At 44.2% G+C, this 16292-nt stretch overlaps 1 protein-coding gene across 1 annotated transcript in view; it reads left to right on the top strand.

The window, feature by feature from the left end:
- The first annotated feature begins 15226 nt into the window (after nt 1-15226).
- The window catches only part of LOC126094701 (uncharacterized), a 92289-nt gene continuing 91223 nt past the window's right edge, over nt 15227-16292 (top strand). Inside the window, exon 1 of the mRNA XM_049909229.1 lies at nt 15227-15291. The gene's annotated coding sequence lies outside the window, so the exon portion shown is untranslated. The remainder of the gene's footprint in view (nt 15292-16292) is intronic.

Here is a 16292-nt window from a genome sequence, read left to right on the forward strand (position 1 = left end):
AGCAGTACACGTGGCACATGTGCCACAATGTGGAACTACGTTAAGTAAAACAACGAGTAGTTGACTGAAGGACTGTTTGAACAGATACCAGTGCCAAAACCGGTAGCGCAGTGGAACACAAGTCACGCAACACACGTAACTGCGCAGATAGTGTGACGAAAATAGGTAAATCACAGTACATAAATCACATTCTCTTCTAATTTTTTTCAGCATTTGAGAGTTCATCAGAAGTATTTCTGCTAACTTCTGCTCCTTACATCGTTCTATGTTCGTTATTTCCGATTTATTTGGAAGAAAATATGCATCACTGAACAATATCAGTCCAATAGCAAACGTTTTATTGCCAAGCAAGGAGCTACAGGGCACAATAAAATAGTGGCATGCAATCTCAACTTATTCTTTTTTTTAGGAATTTTAAAACGTTTCACCTAGGAACTCAGCAAGAAGTTAGTTTCGATAAACCTTAAGAAATTTAGTCATACAGATAGAGGATCACAGAAATGTCGGATGCTTTCTTGGGAGACGCTACGTCCAGTTTACATCTAAATTCAGATGAACTAATTTGTGTCAGGTACTTATTATTGTAGTGTATAATAACGTTTCCTCTGTCCAACCTATTACTCATTTCATTTTGTGGCATAGCAGTACGTAGGTCAGTCTTAAATGGAATTCTGAGCCTCTGTAGGTGCGATCTGGAGAAGTGTGCTGGTGGCTTCTTCCAACACTACTCAAAGGCTCGTCCAGTGTGCTGTAATACACGCATATATAGAGACAAACTAAATCATATATCAGCCTGTGATTCCTCTTTAATTAATTAATATGGTTCATTACTACAATTGTACAGCTGCACTATACAAATACTCGTATGTAGAAATATCAATTCACCATACAAATTTCAAGCCAACGTGTTTCATTGTTCTGGAGGTACAGAAGTTTTCTTCACACACAAATTATTTAAGAGATAAATATAATTACAATTGCCATTTTATTAGAATGTGTGTGAACTGAGTGCCAATCGTGCATGAAGACTGCATCTTCGGTTTGTGTGCAACTGAGAATGTCTTTGTGTGTGAAAAAACGTTGTGCAATTGTGAAGTGAGTCACGTACACCAACTCAAAGGCAAAATGTGAAAACAGCCGGTAATTATATTGGAGAAATAATAATTTACGCCGGTCCATAACAAAAGTCAGAATTTAAGTGTTACAAGTTCATCAGACATTTTGGAATTAATATTTTGACTACTGGCATAAATTCTGTGTAAGAGATATAATTAGTCAGTTATGGGGATTGTCTTAGTTACATGAGAACAAGTACAATTCTCACAGGCCATATCTAGAGCCAGAAAATCGGAGAAGCACACGTTACAGTATTTTGAAGGGAGGCGGTTTACTGCTCAGGCTGAAATCGGAGATAAACAGTGCTTAAAATTGTAACTCTTCCGGCTTTCCCGGCGAGATCTTGACATGTGTAGTAATCGGGTCTACAGCCGGATGTTTGTGTCGCTCTGGCACAATATTTCGGCCACATAACTTGTTGCCTTCTTCAGGTGCTACCTGAGACTGCCGTGTTGGAGGATCTTGTCCAGTATTTATGCCCAGAGGGCGCGGGCGTCCGTCGGAGCACCAGGGGTGTGCCAACACCTCGGGAGCAGCGCCAAGGGGGCGCGGACCACGAACGGAACGCCACATGCGGGTCCGGCCCCAGACAACTGCCACGACCACAGATGGTGGACGAGCCGGGCGCGGACGTCCGAGGGAACACCGGGGAAGAGACAACACATTACAAGCAGCGCCAGGCGGGCGCGGACGGCAAAGAGAGCACCCAGCGCCCTCTGGGCATAAATACTGGACAAGATCCTCCAACACGGCAGTCTCAGGTAGCACCTGAAGAAGGCAACGAGTTACGTGGCCGAAATATTGTGCCAGAGCGACACATACATCCGGCAGTAGACCCGGACACATGTCAGTGCTTAAAATGGTTTCCACAGTGGCTACCGTGATTTCGTTAAGTCTCTCTAAGGACGTTTTGAAGAGAACCAAAAGAAATCTAACAGTGAAAGTTGAAGATATTTTGGATAACCAATTTCAGTAACAGTTCGGGTAAGTTCATTTGATGAAGTGTTTCAGTACACGTCGTAGCTTCTCGTGACGTGTTACGAAGAAGTTGCTTTTAAGTTAAGTTAGAGGTTATGTGGTATCTTTGGCAAGCCTAATTAAAAATTGAATGTTGAGTGAAACAAAGGCAGTTTGTAAACTGATTACTTTGACGTTTAGTAACAGAATGTCGTCGGTTCGATGTAACTATTTGCTGTTACTTTGAATGTCACATGTGAAATTACAACTGAAACTTAAATAGAAACAGTGCATCAGAGATTTGGAGTTGGACTCAGGGTTGGACTTTTTCTTTTGTGAACCTGGCTATTCAGATAATATATGCAATTTTTTCTTTAAAACACTAAATTCATTATTAGCAAACGAAATTCTGAACTGTAAAATTAGCGCAGCATTGTCGTAGTTTTTCACAGCTTTCCATGGCTAAGTAGCAGAGTGTATCGCCCTAGATCAGACAGCTAGATGTGTGGAGCTTACAAGGGCGCCGCCATACCACAACCCCCCAATCTACACGATAGTTACGAATGTTATGTAGGGAGTGGAAGGATACGAATGGAGTTGGCTCTTAAAGATGTTTCTTAAAGTTTTTTGTTAGGTTCGTCTTAGTTAAGTACTGCGAGGATCCTCCACGTAAGATTCTTCGTTATTTCTGCTTTTCTCCCTCATCAGTCAGTAAAGAACGTGACCATTAATAACGCTGTAATTTGTAAACTATTCATCGTACCTGTCAGTACCATCATATATAGTTCCAATATAACTGAGCTGTTTTCAAGTATGAGTCGCACAGGAGTTTAGTATGCAGTGTCCTTCATGAGAACATTCTACATCTGTAGGAACAGGAATAGCTCTTTGAGGCGGTAAGTTCGTTTTTTCTGTCAGTACTGCTGTATGTGCTCAATAAAAGTATTTTCATTGTGATGTGTTAGTTCTTATCATGACATGAAGGCTTTCATGGCCGGGCTAAGAGGCCGTGGTCGAACAGTAGAAATTCTTTCTCCTGACGTTACGTTCCCAACTGGGGGCAACATCTTTCGAGATGGGTCAACGTTTACTCACCTCGGAAGATGTTGCCCGCAGTCATGAACGAAACGTCAGGAGGAAGAATTCCTACTATTCGACCATGGCCTCTTACTGCGGAAGTTCTAATTAATCTGTTTGTTCTTGTTAACGACTCTGCTGTTGTAAGTGGTACTTGATGAGAGATACTATGCGACATAGTTTTATAGAGTAGTGACATCGGCGTCTCTCCAGTAAGGCTGTGAATACGTATACAGTCTAAGAGCAAAAAAAAAAAAAAAATTCAGACAAAGAAAGGATTAAAATTTCAAAATTTCTGATAAATTCTAAATTCTATCATTTATTCAAGCCAATCAACTTCAAAAACAGAGCAAGTCAATAACACATTGGTTGACCTTTGGCCCTTATGCAAGCAGTAATTCTGTTTGGAATTGATTGACAGAGTTGTTGGATTCCTCCTAAGAGATATCGTGCCAAATTCTGTCCAGTTGGTGTTTTAGATAGTCAAAATCCCGATTTGGTTGGAGTGCCCTGCTTATAATGGTTCAAATGGCTCTGACCACTATGGGACTTAACATCTGAGGTCATCATCGATCCTGCTTGTCGGGCGGTACAGCAGAATGCAGGCCGCTTAGAATTGAGCAACGATGACCAACGAATATGTGTCTGGAAACGTCCCGTACAGCCCTTCATGCCAAGCCATCCTCGGCTTACATTTCAATACGATAAAACCTGCTCCCATATGGTGCGACTCCCTACTGCTTGTTTTCGTGCTTTCCAAACCCTACCTTGGCAGCAAGTTCGCCAGGCCTTTCCCCAATTCCCAACAGCGAAAGTCTGGAATATTATGGGCAGGATCCTCAAACCATCTAGGGATTTTGACGATATTACGCGACAGCTGTACAGAATGTAGTACGATATCCCTCAGAAGGACACCAAAAACTCTGCATATCAATCCCAAGCCGAATTAGTGCTTACATAAGGCCAAGGCTGGGCCAATGCGTTATTGATTTGGCCGGTTTGTGGATTTCTTTCTCTTGAATAAATCGTTCACTTTTTCTGAAACTGTAATTATTGTTCGTGTCTACATGTACATCACATCTACAGATTTCCACCCCCATTCGGATAAGTCCTTCGCGGTACCACTTAGAGTATACTAGCTTTTCTTACAGACCGCACTGTCAGACTACTAACAAATGTATTAATTAGATTAGTGAGATGCACATTAGGTATCCAGCAGTGAACTGAAATGATCGTACGGCACCGATGGCCGGGATGCCCCACCTGGAGAAGTTCGGCCACCTAGTTGGAAATCTTCGCAGTTCACGCCACATGTGGCAGCTTTCGTGTCGATGATGGCGCAGTACCACTCAGCTAAGGAGACGGACATCCAGTAGGGATTTCGAGAGACGCATTGTAAGGAGGAGGAGGAGGAGGAGGAGGAGAGGGAGATTAGTGTTTAATGTCCCGTCGACAACGATGTCATTATAGACGGAGCACCAGCTCGTATTAGGGAAGCATGGGGAAGGAAGTCGGCCATGACCTTTCAAATGAACCATCCTGGCATTTGCCTGAAGCGATTTAGGGAAATCACGGAAAACCTAAATCAGGATGGCCGGAACAGGATTTGAACCGACGTCCTCCCGAATGCGAGTCCAGTGTGATAACCTTTGCACCACCTCGCTCGGTAGACACAGTGTAGGATACGACCAAAATTTGTAAAGGGATTCGACATAATCGCTAAAGACCACAGCTGGGATGAAATGGAGTGCTTTGGTCGGTACAGTCCAGCACTGGTTTGAAAACAACGTAACTCTAGAGAACATGGGCAAAAACAATTGAAAAATAGAGGACACAGCCTACAGACGACGCCACAGTCGCATAAAGAGTGTTTTGGCACTTTTCACAAAGTGAACAGCAATATGACGGAAGCCGTTAAGGCTTCATTCCTAATCAAGGTGGTGGAAATTTATGTCAATCCGCCGCTTATTTTACAGCAAGTCACTAAAACACTAAAAAATTGAGGCTGCGTACTAGAAAACAACGTCAAACAGGCAGTCAAGACCGTCAGGGCACCTCGTATTTAATACGGCAAACAGCAGTGTGTTTACATTTTGCGGCGTGCACTGCAGCTGTAGCGGTTATAAGCTAAGTACTGACAAACTTATTTGTGCTCTGTAATACAGTTATTAAATTTAATAGATTTCAGCGGTGTTGCGTGCCGTTTGTGGCGAAATAACGACTTAATAAACTTTTGTAATCGTTCGCTCGCTGTGTTTTAGAGAGTTTTCAGTGTTTTGAAGTCGTTAGTAATTTTCGTGCTTTAGTTTTCAACTGACGTTTATTATTCTTTCTAGTGAAATATTTCAGTAAAATCTTCATATAGTGTTTTAACTTCGCTTAGTGTTACAGTGGTAGTTTTAATTTTTTGGTTGTAGCTAATAATTTTGTGAAGTTTTGCTGGTATTGGTATCGGCTGTGTTGTAGCAGTATTAATACAATTAGCTGCTTTCTTAGTAGGCAGAGAATTTCGAGACCATTATTGTTAGTTCTTAAATAGTTCTACTGGTGTAACTGAACTTTGGTAACGTAGACGTATAGTTTTTTTTCAGTAACTGTAAAATTTACCATGAGTGAAAAGTGTGGGCTCTGTCGTAGGTTTGTGAGGATTACGGTGTTGGATTTGTTCAAAGTATTTTCATTGGGGGGAATGCAGTGGGGAAGCCAGTTGTCATTTTAGGGAGATCCTCTCCTGGGAATCTGTAGTAGAAACAAGTTAATAGAGGAGCAGGAGCGTAAGATCTGTGCCCTTCAGGTGCAGTTACAATGCGCAAAGGAGGAACTAGATAGGTTGAGGAGGGTGAAGGGTGGTGGGGAATGGGAACTGGCAGTTGGCAAGAAGGTAGCTAGGAAGAGGAGGTACTCAGACAGTTTCACTTTGCATACATGCAGCAGATACGACCAACTGTCAGAGTTGAGTGGAGAGGAGCCTCGTGTAGCCGTAGATGTAGGTAACTTGCAGCAGTCCTCAGCAATTAGGAGGCCTAGGTTAGTTGCAAAGTCTAGCAGAATGAAAGTTCTGCTGCTAGGTAGTTCCCACGGTAGAGGTGTGGGCCAGCAGTTGCAGGAAGTGTTGGGGAGTGAGTACCAGATCACCGGCATTGTGAAGCCTAGTGCAGGGTTGGCTCAGGTGACTGAAAGCATAGGGGAGTTATGTAAGAATTTTACGAAAGAGGATCAGGTAGCGATAGTGGGTGGGGCAGGGAACAGTCTCGATAGGGACGGGGAATATGATGTCAGTGGTGACTTGGTTAAGATAGCTACTCAAACTGGTGGTACCAATGTGCATTTCGTGCAACTGTTTCAGCGTCATGATCGGCCTCACCTTAATGCGGCTGTTAGGCGCGTTAATGTGGGGCTGGGGAGGGCACTGATGGCGGAGGACATGGATCACATCTCAGTGGCGCCAGTTGGGTCTGTCAGTAGATGGGGTTTCACTAAGCATGACCTGCACCTTAATAGGTATGGGAAGGGGAGGCTGGCTAAGCTTATAGGTGACAGTGTAGTGGGTGGTGGTGGTAGTGGTATCACTCATGGAAAAATTCCTATAGTAGTTGGTGTTAGAGCTGCACCTTTTTTAGACTGAAGTCAGCTGATAGGTATACCTGCTTAAAGGAAGTGCCTCTAACTAAGGGCTCACCTCCAGAGGATGTAATGTTTCCAAGTAGAGAAGGAATTAGCATATTTCATCAAAATATAAGAGGTATTAGAGATAAAGTTAGTGAACTGCTAATAGATGCTAACTCTGAAATTATTGGTATATCAGAGCACCACTTAAATAATTTGATAATTCAGAGGCTTCCTTTACCAGGCTACAGATTAGCTGGCTGTTTCTCAAGGAGTTCCTTGCGGGGTGGGGGAGTGGCTCTGTACGTAAAAAACAGTATTTCATTTGAGTCCATAGACGTATCACGACACTGCACTGAACAGGTATTTGAAAGTTGTGCAGCATTAGTTGAATTTAGTGAAACTAAACCTCTAATTGCTGTTGTTTATAGGTCCCCTAAATCCGACTTCAGAGCATTTTTGCTTAAGCTAGACAGGGTTCTTGATTCACTTTGTAGGAAGTACCAGAAAGTAGTTCTATGTGGTGACTTCAATATTAATTTTGTACATGATTGTGCAAGAAAAAGGATGTTGGTAGATGTCCTAAATTCATATGATCTGATGCAAACTGTGTTTTTTCCAACTAGGGTGCAGGGGTACAGTAGCGCAGTCATAGCCAATATTTCTATTCATTCTTCATTACTAGATGGGCGTTCTGTTAGTAAATGGCCTTTCAGACCATGATGCACAAATTTTAACACTAAAAGGTTTTTGTACTCTAACCAATGTCGTATTTAAATACAAACTATGTAGGAAAGTTAATCCAACAGCAATAGAGAGTTTTTCAAAACTTGTCAGGGAACAAGAGTGGCAAGATGTTCCAACTCCAATTACAGTTATAAAAATAGTTTTAAAAGAACAATAATCAAAACGTCACTGACAGAATACAATTGTATAATCACAATTTTAAGACAAGTAACACTCACAGCTGAAGGTCTTAGTGAAAACAAATTCAAACCATTTCTCGGCTGAAGGCCCCAATAGTAATAATTTAAAACCGTTCCACGGCTGAAGGCGTGAATAGAAATGTTTTAAGAACCAGTTAAACAACTTCAAACTTGAAATTAAAGTTATCAACATTTTTTTAAACAAGCCTCAAATCCGACAAAACCAAGGAGTAGGGGGGGGGGGGTGGGGGGGGACGACGACATGGGAAAGTCCCTCAAAACTTTGCAAGCGATGAGACAGGCAGCGAAGCTTTGAATTCACTTCAAGAGATGGTAACTCAGACTAGTGGCAGTTTAAACGCATGAACAGTAATCATTTGCCGAATCTAACTAACGTCCGATGACCAACTGACCAATGCAACGATGGAATAGCACACTCAAGCCGGAACCGGCGGCCAGCACTACGTCTTCAGATTCCGATGTTTAGAGCATCCGGAAGCAGAAAGAAACCACTATTATCACAGTAGGGAAAAAAAGCACACCACCCGGCCGACAAACCAAGGAAGCTGTCGAACTACACGCCTTACCGGACAGCAGTGGCAAGGCGGGGAAAAGTACACTGCCGTAACATACACTAAGCTCCAGGGCAGGTAACTGGGGCGTTAGCGGCCACTAGGCAGGAAAAATACCACTGCTTGAACTTCACAAGTAATAACATATAGAATCCAACAATTAATAACAAGAAGTGGAGGAAGGCTGATTGGGTTCGCCTCCCCAAACGCTCCACTCGCTGATCTTCGTCTCGGCGACACTGCGAGCGGCAACACGAAATGGTGGAGGTTTCACTTCTTGAATTAAGGTCCACTCAACTTGCTGGGTCCGGTTGACAACGAGGTTATACTCCTCGCGACTACAGCCCTTCCATCCGGCAGTGCATGCGTGCCGCCGGTGGTCCTGGTGTGTTCGCGCGCTGTGCGGACCTGGCTGCTCGTCCGTCCCCAACCCGAACTGCCGACTCACACCAGCCGGAAACACCACAACGTCACCCCAAAGACAGTACCACCGTTACTAGATATCGATAACAGCCGCTGCTGACACTAGCGGACAGACAGCGCTTGCAAACCGAGTAGCGCCAATGAAGACAAGAAGAAGACAACAGCCGTAACTATACCAACTAAACGATGCGAACCTAGCAACGACACCAATGGGAGCCGCAGCACGGGTCAGTGGCATCACTGCATTTTTTACCTCACAGTATTTTCTCATACAATATAGTCCACAGTCAACGAAAAGTTGGAGAGTGTTACTTATACTACTTCCTAACTCACTAACGTATGACATAAACAACAACAACCCCATTACGCTCCCTTGAAGGTACATATGCTCCACGTTTGTAGATGAACCTCCATCCCGGGCAACGTTTTGTCCAGCCCGTCAGGATATTTCTAATATAGTTGCATCCTATGGGAATGTATTTGCTATGGTAGATTTAGACCTATATCTGAATCAAATCCTTCTCAAAAGTCTACAATATCAACCTGGTTACTTGTACCCTTGGTTCTGAGGATATCTTGCGAGAAGTATGCAGTTTGCAATTCACAACTTCAACTTTCCTCTTTATCTTTCTCCCAGTAATGCAAGTCTAACACCTGCGTGGAGCTTATACACTGAGGCGAGAAAAGACATTATACAGGGTGTTACAAAAAGGTACGGCCAAACTTTCAGGAAACATTCCTCACACGCAAAGAAAGAAAATACGTTTGTGGACATGTGTCCGGAAACGCTTACTTTCCATGTTAGAGCTCATTTTATTACTTCTCTTCAAATCACATTAATCATGAAATGGAAACACACAGCAACAGAACGTACCAGCGTGACTTCAAACACCTTGTTACAGGAAATGTTCAAAATGTCCTCCGTTAGCGAGGATACATGTATCCACCCTCAGTCGCATGGAATCCCTCATGCGCTGATGCCGCCCTGGAGAATGGCGTATTGTAGCACAGCCGTCTACAATACGAGCACGAACAGTCTCTACATTTGGTACCGGGGTTGCGTAGACAAGAGCTTTCAAATGCCCCCATAAATGAAAGTCAAGAGGGTTGAGGTCAGGAGAGCGTGGAGGCCATGGAATTGGTCCGCCTCTACCAATCCATCGGTCACCGAATCTGTTGTTGAGAAGCGTACGAACAGTTCGACTGAAATGTGCAGGAGCTCCATCGTGCATGAACCACATGTTGTGTCGTACTTGTAAAGTCACATGTTCTAGCAGCACAGGTAGAGTATCCCGTATGAAATCATGATAACGTGCTCCATTGAGCTTAGGTGGAAGAACATGGGGCCCAATCACGACATCACCAACAATGCCTGCCCAAAAGTTCACAGAAAATCTGTGTTGATGACGTGATTGCACAATTGCGTGCGGATTCACGTCAGCCCACACATGTTGATTGTGAAAATTTGTGATTTGATCACGGTGGAATGAAGCCTCATCCGTAAAAGAACATTTGCAGTGAAATGAGGATTGACACATTGTTGGATGAACCATTCGCAGAAGTGTAACCGTGGAGGCCAATCAGCTGCTGATAGTGCCTGCACACGCTGTACATGGCACGAAAACAACTGGTTCTCCCGTAGCACTCTCCATACAGTGACGTTGTCAACGTTACCCTGTACAGCAGCAACTTCTCTGACACTGACATTAGGGTTATCGTCAACTGCACGAAGAATTGCCTCGTCCATTGCAGGTGTCCTCGTCGTTCTAGGTCTTCCGCAGTCGCGAGTCATAGGCTGGAATGTTCCGTGCTCCCTACGACGCCGATCAATTGCTTCGAACGTCTTCCTGTCGAGACACCTTCGTTCTGGAAATCAGTCTCGATACAAACGTACCGCGCCCCGTGCTAATCCATACATCAAATGGGCATCTGTCACCTCCGCATTTGTAAACATTGCACTAACTGCAAAACCACGATCGTGATGAACACTAACCTGTTGATGCTACGTACTGATGTGCGTGATGCTAGTACTGTAGAGCAATGAGTCGCATGTCAACACAAGCACCAAAGTCAACATTACCTTCCTTCAATTGGGCCAACTGGTGGGGAATCGAGGAAGTACAGTACATACCGACGAAACTAAAATGAGCTCTAACATGGAAATTAAGCGTTTCCGGACACATGTCCACATAACATCTTTTCTTTATTTGTGCGTGAGGAATGTTTCCTGAAAGTTTGTCCGTACCTCTTTGTAACACCCTGTATAGATAGCGTGGTCCATTGATAGTGACCGGGCCTAATGTCTCACGAAACAAGCATCGAACGAAATAACTAAAAAGAACGAAACTGTCTAGCTTGAGGAGAAAACCAGATGGCGCTATGGTTGGCCAGCTGCCATAGGTCAAGCGGAAATCAACTGTTTTTTTTGTTTTTTTTTTGTTTTTCTTTTAATAAGAACCCCCATTTTTATTACATATTCGTGTAGTAAGTAAAGAAATATGAATGTTTTAGTTGGACAACTTTTTTCGCTTTGTGATACATGGCGCTGTAATAGTCACAAACGTAAAAGTACGTGGTATCACGTAACATTCCGCCAGTGCAAACGGTTTTGCTTCGTGGTACATTTCCCGTCGCCAGTACGGACAGTATTTGCTTCGCAATACATTACCCGTCTTAAAATGAACCGTTTACCAATTGCGGAAAAGGTCGATATCGTGTGATCAAAGTGTCCAACGGGCGTGTGCTAGTATGCTGCTTGGTATCCTGGACGACATCATCAAAGTGTCCGGGGCGTTCACCGGATAGTTACGTTATTTAAGGACACAGGAAGTGTTCAGCCACATGTGAAACGTCACCCACGACCTGCAACAAATGCTGATGCCCAAGCAGGTGTTTTAGCTGCTGTCCCGGCTAATCCGCACGTCAGTAGCAGACAAACTGCGTGAGAATCAGGAATCTCAAAAACGTCGGTGTTGAGAATGCTACATGAACATCGATTGCACCCGTACCATATTTCTATGCACCAGGAATTTTATGGCGACCACTTTGAACGTCGTATACAGTTCTGCCACTGGGCACAAGAGAAATTACGGGACGATGACAGATTTTTTGCCCGCGGTCTATTTAGCGACGAAGCCTCATTCACTAACAGCGGTAACGTAAACCGACATAATATGCACTATTGGGCAACGGAAAACCCACGATGGTTGCGACAAGTGGAACATCAGCGACCTTGGCGGGTTAATGTACGGTGCGACATTTCGGGTGGAAGGAAAATTGGCTCCCATTTCATCGATGGAAATCGAAATGGTGCTGATTTCCTACGTAATGTTTTCCCGAAGTTACTACAAGGTGTTTCACTGCATGAGAGAATGGCGATGTACTTCCAAAATGATGGATGTCCGGCACATAGCTCGCGTGCGGTTGAAGCGGTATTGAATAGCATATTTCATGACAGGTGGATTGGTCGTCGAAGCACCATACCATGCCCCGCACGTTCACCGTATCTGACTTCCCCGGATTTCTTTCTGTGGGGAACGTTAAAGGATATTTGCTATCGTGATTCACCGACAACGCCTGATAACTTGCGTCAGCGCATTGTCAATGCATGTGCGAACAATACGGAAGGCGAACTATTCGCTGTTGAGAGGAATGTCGTTACACGTATTGCCAAATGCATTGAGGTTGACGGTCATCATTTGGGGATTTATTGCATTAATGTGGTACTTAGAGGTAACCACGCTGTAACAGCATGCGTTCTCAGAAATGATAAGTTCACAAAGGTACGTGTATCACATTGGAACATTCGAAATAAAATGTTCAAACGTACCTACGTTCTGTATGTTAATTTAAAAAACCTCCCTGTTACCAACTGTTCGTCTATAATTGTGAGCCATGTGTTTGTGACTATTACAGCGCCATCTATCACAAAGCGAAAAAAATGGTCCAACTAAAACATTCATATTTCTTTACGTACTACACGAATATGTAATAAAAAATGAGGGTTCCCATTAAAAAAAAAACGCAGTTGATATCCGTTTGACCTATGGCAGCGCCATCTAGTGGGCCAACCGTAGCGCCATCTGGTTTCCCCCTTCAAGCTAGACAAGTTTCGTTGTTTGTAGTTTTTTCGGTTGACGCTTATTTTGTGAGATATTTGACCCGGTCACGATCAATGGACCACTCTGTATATATTATCACATGCAGTAATGTATATTACTCCTTAGTTCTATTGTCGTTAGTTTCACAAGTGGAGGACAAAATACGACATTGTTCAGTTCTTAAATTCTGATAACTACATTTGTTGAGTTACTCCATCGGATTCCCAGAAGCAGGTAATTTATAACCCGAGTTCACGATAATTCATCAGTGGGACGACTGCGATTTATTTCTGTTGTAGGTAAAATATTACTTTTTTTATCTATTCCTGGAAAGTACAAGCACAGCTGTAAACATTTGTGGTATGTTTTAAAATATAAATATCATAACGTGATGTTTTTAATAATATTCATGAATAAATATAGTTACACTACTATCCATTAAAATGATAAACGGGTGTTCATCGGAAAATATATTATACTAGAACTGACATGTGATTACATTTTCACGCAATGTGGGTACATAGATCCTGAGAAATCAGTACCCAGGCCGGCCGAAGTGGCCTTGCGGTTCTAGGCGCTGCAGTATGGAACCGCAAGACCACTACGGTCGCAGGTTAGAATCCTGCCTCGGGCATGGATGTGTGTGATGTCCTTAGGTTAGTTAGGTTTACCTAGTTCTAAGTTCTAGGGGACTAATGAGCTGAGAAGTTGAGTCCCATTGTGCTCAGAGCCATTTGAACCATTTTTTTTCAGTACCCAGAACAACCACCTCTGGCCGTAATAACGGCCTTGATACGCCTGGGCATTGAGTTAAACAGAGCTTGAATGGTGTGTACAGGTACAGGTGCCCATGCAGCTTCAACACAATACCACAGTTTATCAATAGAAGTGACTGGCGTATTGTGACGAGCCAGTTGCTCGGCCAACATTGACCAGACGTTTTCAGTTGGTGAGACATCTGGAGAATGTGCTGGCCAGGGCAGCAGTTGAACATTTTCTGTATCCAGAAAGGCCCGTACAGGACCTGCAACATGCGTTCGTGTATTATCCTGCTGAAATGTAGGGTTTCGCGGGGATCGAATGAAGGATAGAGTAACGGGTCCTAGCACATCTGAAATGTAACGTTCACTGTTCAAAGTGCCGTCAATACGAACAAGAGGTGACCGAGACGTGTAACCAATGGCACCCCATACCATCACGCCGGGTGATACGCCAGAATGGCGAAGACGAATACACGTTTGCAATGTGCGTTCAGCGCGATGTCGCCAAACACGGATGCGACCATCATGATGCTGTAAACAGAACCTGGATTCATCCGAAAAAATGACGTTTTGGCCTTCGTGCACCCAGGTTCGTCGTTGAGTACACCATCGCAGGCGCTCCTGTCTGTGATGCAGTGTCAAGGGTAACTGCAGCCATGGTCTCCGATCTGTTAGTCCATGCTGCTGCAAACGTCGTCGAACTGTTCGTGCACATGGTTGTTGTCTTGCAAGCGTCCCCATCTGTTGGCTCAGGGATCGAGACGTGGCTGCACGATCCGTTACAGCCATGCGGATAAGATGCCTGTCATCTCGACTGGTAGTGACACGAGGCCGTTGGGATCCAGCACGGCATTCTGTATTACCCTCCTGAACCCACCGATTCCATATTCTGCTCACAGTCATTGGATCTCGACCAACGCGAGCAGCAATGTCGCGATTCCATAAACCGCAATCGCGATAGGCTACAATCCGACCTTTATCAAAGTCGGAAACGTGATGGTACGCATTTCTCCTCCAACACGAGGCATCACAATAACGTTTCACAAGGCAACGCCGGTCAACTGCTGTTTGTGTATGAGAAATCGGTTGGAAACTTTCCTCATGTCAGCACGTTGTAGGTTTCGCCACCGGCGCCATCCTTGTGTTAATGGTCTGAAAAGCTAATCATTTGCATATCACAGCATCTTCTTCCTGTCGGTTAAATTTCGAGTCTGTAGCACGTCATCTTCGTGGTGTAGCAATTTTAATGGCCAGTAGTGTATAAATATCATAGTGTATAAATATCATAGCGTGATCGTTTTAATAATATTCATAAATAAATATTGTTATTTATACTATTAAACGATCAAAATTTTTATGATTACATCTGAGATTTCGAAGACGGGCTGGGAGCAGACGCCGAGGCGAGCGGACCCGCCGGCAGCGGTAGCAGCGGCAGCATTTGCCTGACACACAGTAATTTGGTTCAGTTTCGGTTTTTTTTTTTCGTCTCGTGCTTATGCAAAGGAGTGGACTGTACCTCTGTGTAGACCAGTGGTTAGCAAATTACTGTCTTTGTTTTTGCGTGCATATCCTTGTGCGAGGCGGCTTCCTAGTGGAACTTTTCCGCCTCGTCACACGTCACGCAACTCAGTTTGAATCAGGGGCCGTGGACTACAGGGCTCCCGCGGTCACTGTCCCGGCAGACGCCGAGCCGTGCGGACGCGCCAGCAGCAGCAGCAGCAGCAGCAGAATTTGCCTGATACACAGTAATGTAGTTCAGTTTCTGTCTTTTTTTCACATGTTTCTGCAAAGGAGTGATCTGTACCTGCGATTTTACTGCGTAGCCTAGGGTTTAGCAAATTAGGCAGCTTCCTAGTGTAATTACCGTCACGTCACACCACTAAGTTTAAATCTCATGTTAGTACACAGCATCTAGTTTAGAACAGTGCATTCTAGTTTGTATACTTATTTCGTGCAGTAGCTTTCTGGTAAGCAGAGTTTATAATAACAGATAACTGTAAATACACCCACTTCAGTAGAGTAATTTATTTCTGTTTAGGAGTTTGCCGTCTCAGGGCGTAGTGAGAAATCTGCAGAGCAGGTTTTAGTGTTGCTTTATTCTCCTCGTTATATTTTGTGTACATTCCGAACTCAGTACCGTCATTTGAGACCTTGTATCTATCTTTAGACACCATAAGATGACTATGAACTGTACTTGCCGTGAGTAGACACAAAGAGAATTGGCCGCTGTTCGTAAACAGCTGGAACCATCGTCAGCTACCGTCGACATGCTTCTGGCTAATGTCCAGAGTTGTGACGGCATCGGGGCTTTGGGTACGAGACCTGGTGCCTTTGGAATCCCCTGGTGACCCAGATGTCGCTGCATCTTCTGATTCGCAACATCTGACCGGTCTGTCTTCACAAGAACAGACCACAGTCTGCCACTCGAGAGTGGATCGCAGACTGTGATGGTTTCGTGTGTCACTCAAACGAAGGCGAAAGAGGGAGCAGATCGCTCGGCTGGCTCCCTACTCTTCGCAACAGATACGCAGGGATGATGATAACCCTGAACCAGCACGGGATTCCTCTCCTGTTGGGCCAGCAGCCGATTTTCCTGCGCTGTCCGAACAAGTTCAGAGGGTGGGTATGCTTGTCACTGAGGCTCCACTCTTAGGCGTGTGATGGACCCCTCAGGGAAATAGCAGGCGAAAAAGAATACCAGCGGGCACTGGGTATGTTTTGCCACGGTGTTTCGTCCCTGATGTCGAAGAG

The sequence above is a fragment of the Schistocerca cancellata genome, chromosome 8, assembly GCF_023864275.1.
Source record: "Schistocerca cancellata isolate TAMUIC-IGC-003103 chromosome 8, iqSchCanc2.1, whole genome shotgun sequence".
Taxonomy (NCBI): domain Eukaryota; kingdom Metazoa; phylum Arthropoda; class Insecta; order Orthoptera; family Acrididae; genus Schistocerca; species Schistocerca cancellata.